Raw genomic sequence first — 12,476 nt, forward strand, 5'->3', positions numbered from 1 at the left:
TTGATTATTTTTGCATTTTCTTGGCCGCGCCGCTCGTAAACTGCGTGCTTTATTGGATACACGGTTACCTGCAAATAAGACATATTTTCCAAAAAATGTAAACGGCAGCTCTGATTTTCAATATATATGACAACTAAAAGATGACTTGATTTTTCTTGATCGATGTAGGTTTTATAAAAATTCTGGATATTTAGTAGAAATAGGCCAATCATTAGTTGTCCCAAAGAGCTTCTTCTGACTAATTACTGATTTTTTTTTTTTTAATTTGTAAGTTGAATGTTCTTAAAGAAAATATGCTTTGATTATGCGCCGAATTTCTACGTATCACCTAGTAGTGTTTTGAATTATGAATTTCTTTTAAAATGAATCTTCATATAACATCCTACGAAACTGATTTCTAAAAACTAATACACGAAAACATGATAAAGGATAAGGTTGAGTAGGGTGGTGGGGGGGAATCTTTATAATTGTTCAAGGGTAATTTTAGGACTAGTCTTAAATGAAACGACGGCTATTCTAAATCAAACGTGGTTGACACAAATTTCAAATCAGGTGTTTAATCATGTATCTGAACCCCAAAATCCAAAGATATTTTTTTGGCTAATTGGTCTTAAGTGATCAAATTTGTGCCCTAAGCCAAAAGGTTATGATTACATTTTTCTCACTTAATTTTAAATTTCCAGAAAAGTTATTATTTAGCGGGGTTTGGGAGTCAATAATTAAAAAATATTGCTGCACTAGTATCCTAAAAAAATATAGTATGGATCCAATGTTTTCTGCGCTTATTTATTATAATCCCAGTTTCTTAAATATTGGTATGGCAAATATTCAAATATTTAATATAATTAACGGATGTGAATATTGAAATATGGTGGAATGTGAACATTTAAATGTGGTAAACACGGAAATCCAAAAGACCAAAATAAAACACTACACAAAAACACATAACATGAATTTCATAAAAGATGTTTTATTTCCACGACTGCTGGTATTGAAATATAAAAACTGTAGAACAGAAATTCAAAATCAAAACACGGTAAGCATACGTTTGCAAATTATTTTGATTTTTAACGACAATGAGGTTATATTTGAAACATAAATGTCCTAAAACAAAGTATAGATTTTTGTCCATGTTTTCTGCGCTTGCTCAAGACAAGGCTAAGATTAGAATATACGGGTAAAAAAAAGCAGAGTAAGCAGTCTAAGCATTTTACAAATGGAGACTAGACTACGCTAAAGTTGCTATTTAAGGGGTTTTAATGTTATCAATTATAAAAAAGTACGATTTGGCAGTCTTAAAACAAAACAGTTTCCAAACGGTTTTTCCTTTCGCCACAGCTTCCATTTAGCGATTTTTGAAATTGCAAAACTTTAGACTATTACAAGCATACAAAATAAATTTAAATTTAGGTGTTGAGTCTGTAGCTGCCCCACCTTTGTGACACACAGCAGTATTTATGGTCGTTTTGAATTTTAATGTCACTATCTACTTTCATTTGAAAACAGCTTGCTATTTCATCTTAATGAAAGTAAAGAGTCTATGTTAAAAGTTAAAACGAACGGAAAGTATCTTAAATATTAGGGGGCTACCATAACCATGTAGTAATGAATAATACAAATAAATAAGTATAGTAATGGGAAACATTCAAGAAATGTTGAGGGAGATGTTGAATCAAATAAAAATAAATTATGCGCATGCAGGTTGTCAAAAACGCTTATCTGCATTATCCAAGGTATAGCTGAGTGTAATACGCTGAAACTTTCCAGACAGGTTGATCAGAATGTTAAACTACTTAAAGGAAATTCAGTCCGCCCATATTCTCCAAATGGCGCATCTGCGATATCTCAGGAGCAATAAAAGTGGTAAAAGCCATTCCCCTAACAGATCAGTCCCTATTTTGTTCCTCACTATAATAACTTGTCGTTTTGAATCTCATTGAATTATTGATAGTTGTTTCTGTTCATTTACAGTTTGAATCATTTTCTGGGTTTATTTCTCCTCGTCTTTGATTTAATGTAGCTCTTTATCTTTCTTTGAAAAACTTCCATATTGAAAAAAAGGAAGTGTTCGTGAAATAGTGTCGATTGTGATTTTTTGTTTCTCACTAAACAGTTTCTTTGAACATTGGTTTAATAATTTGGGTGAATATGAGCTGTGTTTTGCCCTTTACTAGATTTTGCTACGCCAGTGACCACGATGGAAGACTTAAACCTCCCTTAAATCCTTGTTTTGTCCAACTTTTAAAAAAACGTGACAAAAATGAATATAAACAAATTGTTGATGCGTTTTTTAAAGTTTTTGTACCCCTCCCCCCCCCCAGAAAAAAAATCCTAGATACGACCTTGCATGATACTACAACGCTAAGAAATTACTACAACACTAGATACTACAACGCTATATACTAAAAAATTAATAATAAGAAATATTTCAATGGTATATAAGTCATTCTTTAAAACAAAATTATTGATAAATGACATGAATACAAGTATTTGTGTGTTGGTTAGCCTTACATTCGTTCCTAATGTATTTTAGAGAGAGATTTGCCTTCTTACACGGGTCCAGCAACGATTAATTATAACAATGAAATAAGTTGCTCGCAGCATCAAATACATCCAACTTTTGTTTGAGGGGGGGTGCATTTTAGAGACAGGCTGCTCTTTTTCATCACTTTTCGCCAAAATCAAAGATTATACGGGTTTACTACTATAATTGATGCTACAAAGTATGCAAGATTCCTTCTCAGGCTAAACAGAGACATCTGTAAAACAGAAGTATAACGGATAAATACTGTCATCTATGTTATTTCGTAGTTGCTTATTTCCAGCAATAGTAATATCCATAGTTGCAGAAAGAAGCCCCCATAATATTCCATACCCAATGCAATTTTGATTTTCAAACTGCGCGGTGTTCTTGCATCAATCATCATTCTAAAACTGAAACCATGATGAAGAATAATTGTAAACAAATTGGCTACTAAATTAAATTGAACACACTAGGAAATAGGAAAATGCAATCTCCGAATCGAAAAATCTAAAGCAGCCCCAAATCCGTACTTAATGTTCGAAATATGTATCCCAAAAGAGCATAATGGATAAAAATGTCGCAAAAACAAAAGGAAAATCATTATGACAAGATTACTTTCCTACATATATAGTTCCTTTCAGGAACTATGATTAGTTCCTTTTATGGATTCACTCTATAGTGTTATAACAGAAAATAAGTTATTGAGTATAACAAAAGGACAGGTCCTAGATTAGTTGGGGTATCACCAACACAAAATCCTAGAAAAGGAACTTTCATAAATACTAAAGTCATCGACAAAGTTTAAACTTTATAAAGACTAAATTTGACGGACATTTTCTGGACTTGAAACAAAAATCGCAAATTTTAGTTTCGACAGTAGGATTAATGGCATTACAGGCTAGGATATACCAAATTTTGGCGAGAACAGCGCCATTATTATTGTGTACGTCCAAATATGAAAATTGTTGCGTAAATTTTTCATTTTTTTCAAAGTGTAGGAGCATATACTCAAGCAGCATTGCCTAACAAGGCATTAGTTGCATTACCAAGCTTTGTTGGAAAAGTCAGAGCTTTTACCTTCTAGCTATATATCAGATTTTGGCAGTCCATTAAGGGAGCTGTAAAGTGGTCGACTCAAGAACAGAATCTAAGAATTTGCGCAAGTTCAAAGAGGTTTAGAAACAGCGTAAGCACAAAAAGACATAAAACTTTTAGGGCCTGTATTCGCTGCCGCTCCCAAGGGAATAACAAAGCTAAAAAAAAAAAACTACAAAACAGAACAAAAATGGTGAACAGAATTATAACACACATTAAAATTTAAACTAAGATTAAAGCTTTCACAGACACATTTTCCAGAAGAAGGATGACAGGTTACCAAAGATTTGGCTTTTTGGCCACCCATTTGGGGCCAAACGAACAAAATGTCGTCCTTGAATAGAGTGGGAAAATGTGATAAGGAAGAATTTAAAGGAAATTTAGAGCTTGTGTGTAGGGGGGGGGGGGTAAATAGCTAATGTTTGAATAGATTGGGATGCAAGAAGAGAGTGGATAGCTATATCGGCCTGAAGCAGCTTGGTCCTGCAGCAAATTGTTCGTAGGAGTAGTTTGGCATGCGTGATGCACCAATATTTAATGACAATCTCTTATTTGCAGACATACGATTAATGGTGTTCATTATCTTAAAGAGGTGTATAATTATTCCCACCAACTTGATTGGCGTAACCAGTTTTGTTATTCAATCTACCCATAAAACAGCTTAATACCACCCATGAAGCTGTTTGAAGATTTTTGTTTGCTAATTTTTAATTCCACCATATTCATCTCTCTTTTATTTTTTTTTTTTTCTTGTGTGTGTGTGTGTGTGTTGAGCAACTCTTTCTGCTAAGTACTTAAGTTAAAAGTTTTAATTTTAAGTTTAAGTACTTAAGTCTGCTAAGTTTCTCCTAAGTACTTTTCTGCTAGTTGCGACATTATATGTCTGTATTTTAGGATGGGCTATAAAGGGGTAAGTTATGAATGTACTACATTTGTTCTATGTTGGTTGTCTATCTATTTTGATGTTTTTATAATTTTTCCCCTTTCGGATTATACAGGCTTTTGATCAGAATAAAAACATTAAAATTATTAAAAAAACTGAAATATTTAAATATTTTTCATCGAAATGTTTTGAATATAGAGAAAAAAAGGAAAAAAAGCACTGTTTGTCACCTGAAGTCGGGTTTTTCATTCATAACATCATTTCACGTCCATCATGGCTTCACGACATAAGTTACGTCAGCTGGTTCCAATCCGGTCATCTTTTTCCTTGAGCCAGGATAAGTTCATAATTAAAATGTATTTTAACCTTCTCAGAATGTATTATAACATCAGGTTGGTATCACAGGCGATAGCACAAGTCCTTTAGCCACCGGTCAGTGAAGATAGTGAGATGGCTTGTCTAGTTCTACCCACAAGGCCACCATGGTTTGCTACACTATCTCCGATCAAACAGATTTTAGAAAGGTTGACAATCTGAGAGGAGAGACCGTAAACAGTTCCATTGGTGAAGAACAGAATTTCAAGTCCTGTTATTGGCATGTTGAGTTGTCGCACAGCATGACCTTCCCCCACCCTACCGTGTGGCAATTAATGCAAAGTTAGCAATTAATAACAAGAAGAAACTAATCTAAAAAAAATGAGTTTGCCAGTAAGATTAAGAGAGGGGCAAGAGAGAGCATTAAGAGAAATATTGTTTGCTTGTCCACGAAAATCGGAGCCATCTATTATAATAGCAACCACAAGCACATTATTGATATCTCAATGGCTATGTCGATATTAGTGACTTTTATTCATACAGTATCAGAAATTTGAGCAGGAGGAAATTATCTTTATGAGGTTTGTAACATTTATGTTGCATCCAGAAGATTCTCTTTTGTGGCCGTTCTAAACAATTAAGAGAGAGGATTAAGAGGTAAAAAAAGGGGGGCAATTTAGGAATGAAATGGGGCATTTTTAAGCCATGGTATATACTCTTCTGTGCTAGTTTTCTGAGACAGCTAGGACATTTTTGTCTATAAAAGAAATCGGTGTCGGGTTGAATACACGCAATGCTTTGAGTAGCTTGAAGTTCATTGCCCATTTTCATGATTTGGTGAAACGAAAAATTGTCAGGGGGTGAGACCATGAACAGTTCCATTTGTGAAGAAAAGAATTTCAAGTCCTGTTATTGGCAGGTTTTGTTGTCACACAGCGTGAACCTCCGCCACCCCACGGTGTGGCAATTGATGCAAAGTTCACAATTAATAACAAGAAGAAATTAATCTAAAAAATTGAGTTTGCGAGCAAGATTAAGCCTAATAAGTGAGATTAAGACTAACATTAAAAGAAGATATGGAGCTAATGAGGGAAAGGTGCGCTCATCCGCAATTTCTAGATATTTTGTTTTATTTTTCCTCCTTACTTATTATTTGAAAACTTGTTTATTCTTTCAGGTTAAACTGCTAAAAGTAAATATCTATTCTTTTATTCTTTTGTCTCATAAGACCCATATAATCTTTAAAATCTAGTAACTTTCTGTAAAAAAAAAGGAGTTAATTTCAAAAAATGTGTCATGCTAGGGAAGCAATTTCCAGAGCCCCTGGAGGTTGTCTCCATTATCGGATAAGTACAAAGAAGGTGAAATGATAAGCTATCGACTCATATTTGACTCTTATCAATTTGAACTTTCAACTGAGAAAAATTTCTCCCATTTTTTGATCTGGTAAAACATTAGTGTTGACTGTTTTCTCCACATGGAAGTGCCATCAAAGAAAACTTTTTTTTCAAGATAATTTCAAAACCGCCCTACTCACCTGTCTGCAGTTATTCATAATTCTTTTAATTATAGCTCTTTTATGCAAGTTTATCGCTTTACCCATCAGCCAATCATTTCTTTGGGTGAGGGAGGGGTAGCAACAACCTGATTTGCAGGTTTTCATTTCAGGGTAAGGATCAGCCGATACGGCCTTTAAAATTCGTTATAAAGACTCGTCATATCCTTTCTATACGCTCTTGTTCACGTACATACTACGAAAAGTTCCCGTTTTCTTAGGTTGTTACAAGCATTCAGGAACTTTGTTCGTTCGTACCTAGTGAAGAGAGGAGAGGAACAATAAGAGAGGTGAAGGAAGGAGTAGGTAAAATAAACCCAAAATTTACTCTATTTCTTGGTAAATAGAAATAGCTCTCCTTTCCTGAATATCCGGGAAAGGTTAAAATTTCCTGATTGTCCCTGTTATTGCGTAAACTATTCTAAAAATTATGAAACATTTACTTACAAGGCATAACGGGATCTACTTCTCTACCTTCATCACCCTCACTGGCTTCTTCATACATCAAATTTTCTTCCAAATGTCTTTCTATGGTCTTAGTTTGTTCACTTCTCATACTAATCTTCGCCTTCAGTGCCGCCGCCCTTCGAGGCGTTCTTGTAGATACATGCGCTTCATTTAATGCTCTGCTAGTGTGATCACTTTTATCCAAAATAGCTTTGAAATAAATATAATTAAATTCCGGGTTGACATTATGATTTCCAAAAAAGTCGACTCTAAGGAACTAAACTACCATATAACTTGACGCCTAAAATTTCATTTTTGAACATAAAAAGCCAACAAAATTGAGCCAACTGATACTCAAATACATCAGCACATTATCTCCACTCTCACAAGATAAATGCTGACACGTATTCATTTTATATTACATATAAAGATACATATACAATATATACAAAAGATGACACAAAAAAACCGTTTTCACACTTCAGTCGAGCTGTTATGCTAGAGAGTCATTTAGTAGGTCAATAGCCATCGAGCATTTGAATTCTCAGTTCAGCGTTTAGGGATATTTACAGCGATTCTGTTATTTTTAGTTCAATATTTTCAGCATTTTCTACGATTTTTTTCTGAGAAGAGCGAATTTTTTTAACAAAAAAAGCAACAAAACACATTTAAATAAATAACAGAATCGAGAAAGAAAATAAAATGGAAAGGGTTATTTCTGCTACGAGAAATCAGAGAAAAAAAAATGATCAAGAAAGAAAAAGAAAAAAAAATCAAGTTCAGGCGTTAAAGCCAAAAACTGAAAGCAATTATTTTCTGGAAAATGTGCCTATGAAACCCTAACGGGAACAGAAATGCAACAAAATTCCCATGCTTTAGAAATACGCAAATTTTTTGAAAGCCTCCAAGAGTTTTGAAGTGAAAACTAAGGGTAAAAGGAAAAGGAGACAGAAAAACAATCTGGGCAAACAGCCTCATCAGGTTGGGAAAACAGCTCGAACGACTGTGAAAAAAAAAAATCAACACCTAACACAACTTCATTTACTAAAAAAAAAAAAAAAAAAAAAAAAAAAAAAAAAAAAAAAAAAAAAAAAAAAAAAAAAAAAAAAAAAAGGTCTTTAATTCACGCTGCTTGGCCGAAAATCCGATGAAACGCGCCTAATTTAGCGTGCAGCAAAAGAAAAAAGACTTAAAATTTCAGTGGATTCCAATCAATCGGATATTTATCAGCTCTCATCCACCTGGCTTTTAACAAGAGTGACACTCTTTTGGTCGCGTGCAGCGTGCTTCGTGCATACTTAGTCTACTTCTGCACACCCCTTTACGCAAACAAAGGCACAATCCCACCATGCGGGGCATGTGCCGTATTGTGTACGCGATTTTTGAAACTGGACAATACCTCACGAAAAAAGGGATTCATGCTCACCAGCTAAATTTTAGAGAAACCTGCTAAATTAGGGAAGGTTTTTAAGTATGTGCTCCCCCCCCTCCCCCAAGAGAGTCTAAAATTACAATAATAATAGGAATTGGTGTCTCCACCAAACTTTGTGTTTATTTTAGGATTCAATAAAGCAAATTAAATAAAAACGAAGTTTCCAACTGAAAGTAAGGAGCAACATTAAAACTTAAAATGAAAAGAAATTACTCCATATAGGGAAGGGACTGCACCTCCTTAATACTTCGCTCTTTACGCTAAATTTTGACTCTTTTTCACAACTCTGATTTTTAAAGTAATAAAAAACTTTAGCACAAAGAGGGAAGAGTTGAGGAGGAGGTAGCCCCTTTCATATACGGAATAATTTCTTCTCGTTTTAAATTTTAATGTTGCTCCTTGCTTTGGTTGAAAAAATTGTTCTTTTATTCAATTTATTAACGTTTTTAAATAACACTGCTATCAAGCGCTGCCCTGGTATTTTTTTTTAACAGGGGAACTAGCTGCCCTAAGGATCCTAAGACGACCCCCTGGGAAAAAAAGGTAAAAAAATAAATAAAAACGCATCCTTGATTTTTCTTCGGAAAAGAAATGTAAAATCCTGCATTTTTATGGATAAAAGCCGGAAACCTCTGTAGTAGAGTTCTCTTATATGCTGAGTTTGAGGGTCTGATTTTTATTGATTCCTGGACTTTAGGGGTGTTTCCCTTCTTTTTCTAAAATCAGGCAAATTTTCTCAGGCTCGTAACTTTCGATGAGGAACACTAAACTTAATGAATTTTAATTTGGAATCAGCATAATAAGCCAATTCTTTTGATGTATATAACGATATTAAATTCCGATATTCTAGAATTTCGGTTACTTTTGGGCCGCATCACTCCTTACTTACAGTTCGTTAAAACGAACTCTTTAACAGCTTATTATACAATTTTTAGCATATCTCTCGCGCATGTGAAAATAACAGACGCACACCTAAAAACAAGAAAGCGACGATGTTGAGCTATACTGATATTAAGACAAATAAAACAAGCTTTTAACTGAAAGTAAAGAACAACATTAAAACTTTAAAAGAATAGAAATTATACGGTTTGTGGGGGGGGGGGCTTCCCCTTCTTCATTGCTCGTACATTACGCCAAAATATTTTAGTACTTTAAAAAAAACTTTTTATTCCTAATCAGCGGTCATTTTGTTTCAGCAGTCGTTTCTAATGAATTGGAACAAAAAGTCAATCCTTAGCGTAAAGAGCGCCCTCCTAATATACGAAATATTTTTCTTCGTTTTAAGTTTTACTGTTGCTTCTTACTTTCAATTGAAAAACCTTGTTTTTCAATTTCATTTTTGATAATTTTCAAATCATTCAGGAAATCCCCCCCCATGAAAAATTTCCATGAAAGGTTCTACTGGAAAGTTTTTCAGCTGAAACTGTTCTCGTAAAAATTCTCTCTCGGGCTTCTTAAACAATCAGTTAGATTCGACTACGCCTGAGAAAAAGAAATAAGCAAGCACGCATCTGTGACCTTTCTTCTAGCAAGAAATACGAAATTCTACATCTTTGTATACAGGAGCTTAAACTTTTATGGTAGGAATCTCTAATATGCTGAATAAGTTAGTTTGATTTTTATTAAGATGGATTGACTTTTGGGGGGTTACTTCCCTCGTTTTTTTCCAAAATCAGGCAAATTTTCTCAAGCTTGGAGCTTTTGATGAGTAGCAGTAAATACAAAAGAATTTTATATATCTGAAATTGGCATAAAAAGTTCATTCTTTTGATGGAATAATTGTTATCAAAATTCATTTTATAGAGTCTCGGTCATTATTGGGCCGAGTCGCATTATACAGTTGGCTACAGCCAACTGTATAATTTGATGAGCTACACCGCCTTATATATCTGGTATGGAGGAAATGAACCGTCGTAGTATACTAAGGTCTAAAAAAGAAAGAGCAACTAGACTTTTTGATTAAACTTTTACGAATAATTTTTTTTTTCATCACTTAAAAATTTAAATATTTTTGGCTCTACAAATTTTACAATTCATATCTACAGTCTTCCCGAGGACGTGGGGCTATTACCTTCTCCCCTGATTAAATATATATATATATATATATATATATATATATATATATATATATATATATATATATATATATATATATATATATATATATATAACAAAATAGTCAAATATATCAAAATAGTCTTACTTTTTTTCTCTCTCACAATTCTCGAGCTTTGAGTAACCAGAACAGGCACTTCATCATTATCAATAAACCTTAGCTTTAACGACATTTGGATTCAGTTGCAGGCTCAGTGGAAAAGCTATGAGAGAAATAATAGGAAGTTCCAAGATACCTAGAAGAAAATAAAAGTTCGAAAACACATTGTAGTATAATCTTTTCAATAACAATTAATAGCTTTCTAGGATAGCGTACGCTCAACGATAGCGTAACGAACTGTAGTAAGGAGCGACCTGGCTCAATAGTAACCGAAACTCTAAAAAATGGAATTTTGATACCAATAGTTACATCAAAAGAATCGCATTTTAATGCTGGTTTTAAATATACAAGCTTCATCAAGACCAGTTATACCCATCAAAAGTTACGAGCCTCAGAAAATTTGCCTCATTTCAGAAAATAGGGGGAAACACTCCCTAAAAGTCATACAATCTTAACGAAAATCACACCATCAGATTCAGCGTATCAGATAACCTATTGTAGAAGTTTCAAGCTCCTATCTACAAAAATGTGGAATTTCGCATTTTTTGCCAGAAGACGGATCACGGGTGCGTGTTTATTTGTTTGTTTTTTGTTGTTTTTTTTCCCAGGGATGATCGTATCGACTGAGTGGTCCTAGAATCTTGCGAGAGGGCTCATTCTAACGAAAATTAAAAGTTCTAGTACCCTTTTTAAGTGACCAACAAAATTAGAGGGCACCTAGGCCCCCTCCCACGCTCATTTTTTCCCCAAAGTCACCAGATCAAAATTCTGAGATAGCCATTTTGTTCACCATAGTCGAAAAACCTAATAACTATGTCTTTAGGGACGACTTACTCCCCCGCAGTCCCTGTGGGAGGGACTACAAGTTGAAAACTTTGACCTGTGTTTACATATAGTAATGGTTACTGGGAAGTGTAAAGACGTTTTCAGGAGGATTTTTTGGCTTAGGGGGGAGAGTTGAGGGGGGAGAGTTACGTGGGAGGATATTTCCATGGAGAGACTTCTCATGGGGGAAGAGAATTTCAATGAAGGGGGTGCAGGATTTTCTAGCTTTATTTGAAAAAACAATGAAGAAATAAATATGAAAAAATTTTTCTACTGAAAGTAAGGAGCAGCATTAAAACTTAAAACGAACAAAAATTATTACGCATATGAGGGGTTTACCTCCTCGTTATACCTCACTCTTTACGCCAAAGTATTTTTAGTAATTTCAACTATTTATTCTACGGCCTTTGTGATTCAGAGGTCATTCTTAAGGAATTGGGACACAATCTAAGCTTTAGTGTAAAGAGCGAGGTATCGACGAGGGTTGAACCCCGTCATATACGCAATAGAAACACACGAATATAGAAGTTCGTTACGTAAGTTACATATATTTTTTACCAATGAAAACGTTTGTAAAAAATTAAAAGTTCTAGTTGCTTTTTTAAGTAATCAAAAACTTGGAGGGCAACTAGGCCTCCTCCTTCGATTCTTTTTTCTCAAAATCTTCCGATTAATTGCAACTAATTAATATGCAAATTTCGTTTTAATTATTTATGTGCGGAGAGCCAAGATCAAAACATGCATTAATTCAAAAAAGTCCAGAAATTAAATAAAAAAACAAGTTTTTGTAACGGAAAGTAAGGAGCGACATTAAAACTTAAAACGAACAGAAATTACTCCGTATATGAAAGGGGCTTTTCCTCCTCAGCGCCTCGCTCTTTACGCTAAAGTTTGACCCTTTCTCTTAACTCTACTATTTAAAACAGAAAGAAACTGTCGAGTAAGAAGTTCGACAGATTGGGATAAAGGAGGACCTTAGCTTTTTGACTTCCTTTTTTTTTTCCTCCTGATTGTATTTCCTTCATTTGCTTACATTTGAGACACGCCGTTTTCCTAATACAAAGCGTACATGTGAGTTTCGACTACAGGAGTACGAAGAAACAGAACAATAGAGTATTGCAAAAGGGGCTCCGAAAAGTTATCCCATTTTCTCTATTGAGGTGAATTACTCGTGATTTTGTTTTC

The sequence above is a fragment of the Artemia franciscana genome, chromosome 17 (genome assembly GCF_032884065.1).
Source record: "Artemia franciscana chromosome 17, ASM3288406v1, whole genome shotgun sequence".
NCBI classification, from domain to species: Eukaryota; Metazoa; Arthropoda; class Branchiopoda; order Anostraca; family Artemiidae; genus Artemia; species Artemia franciscana.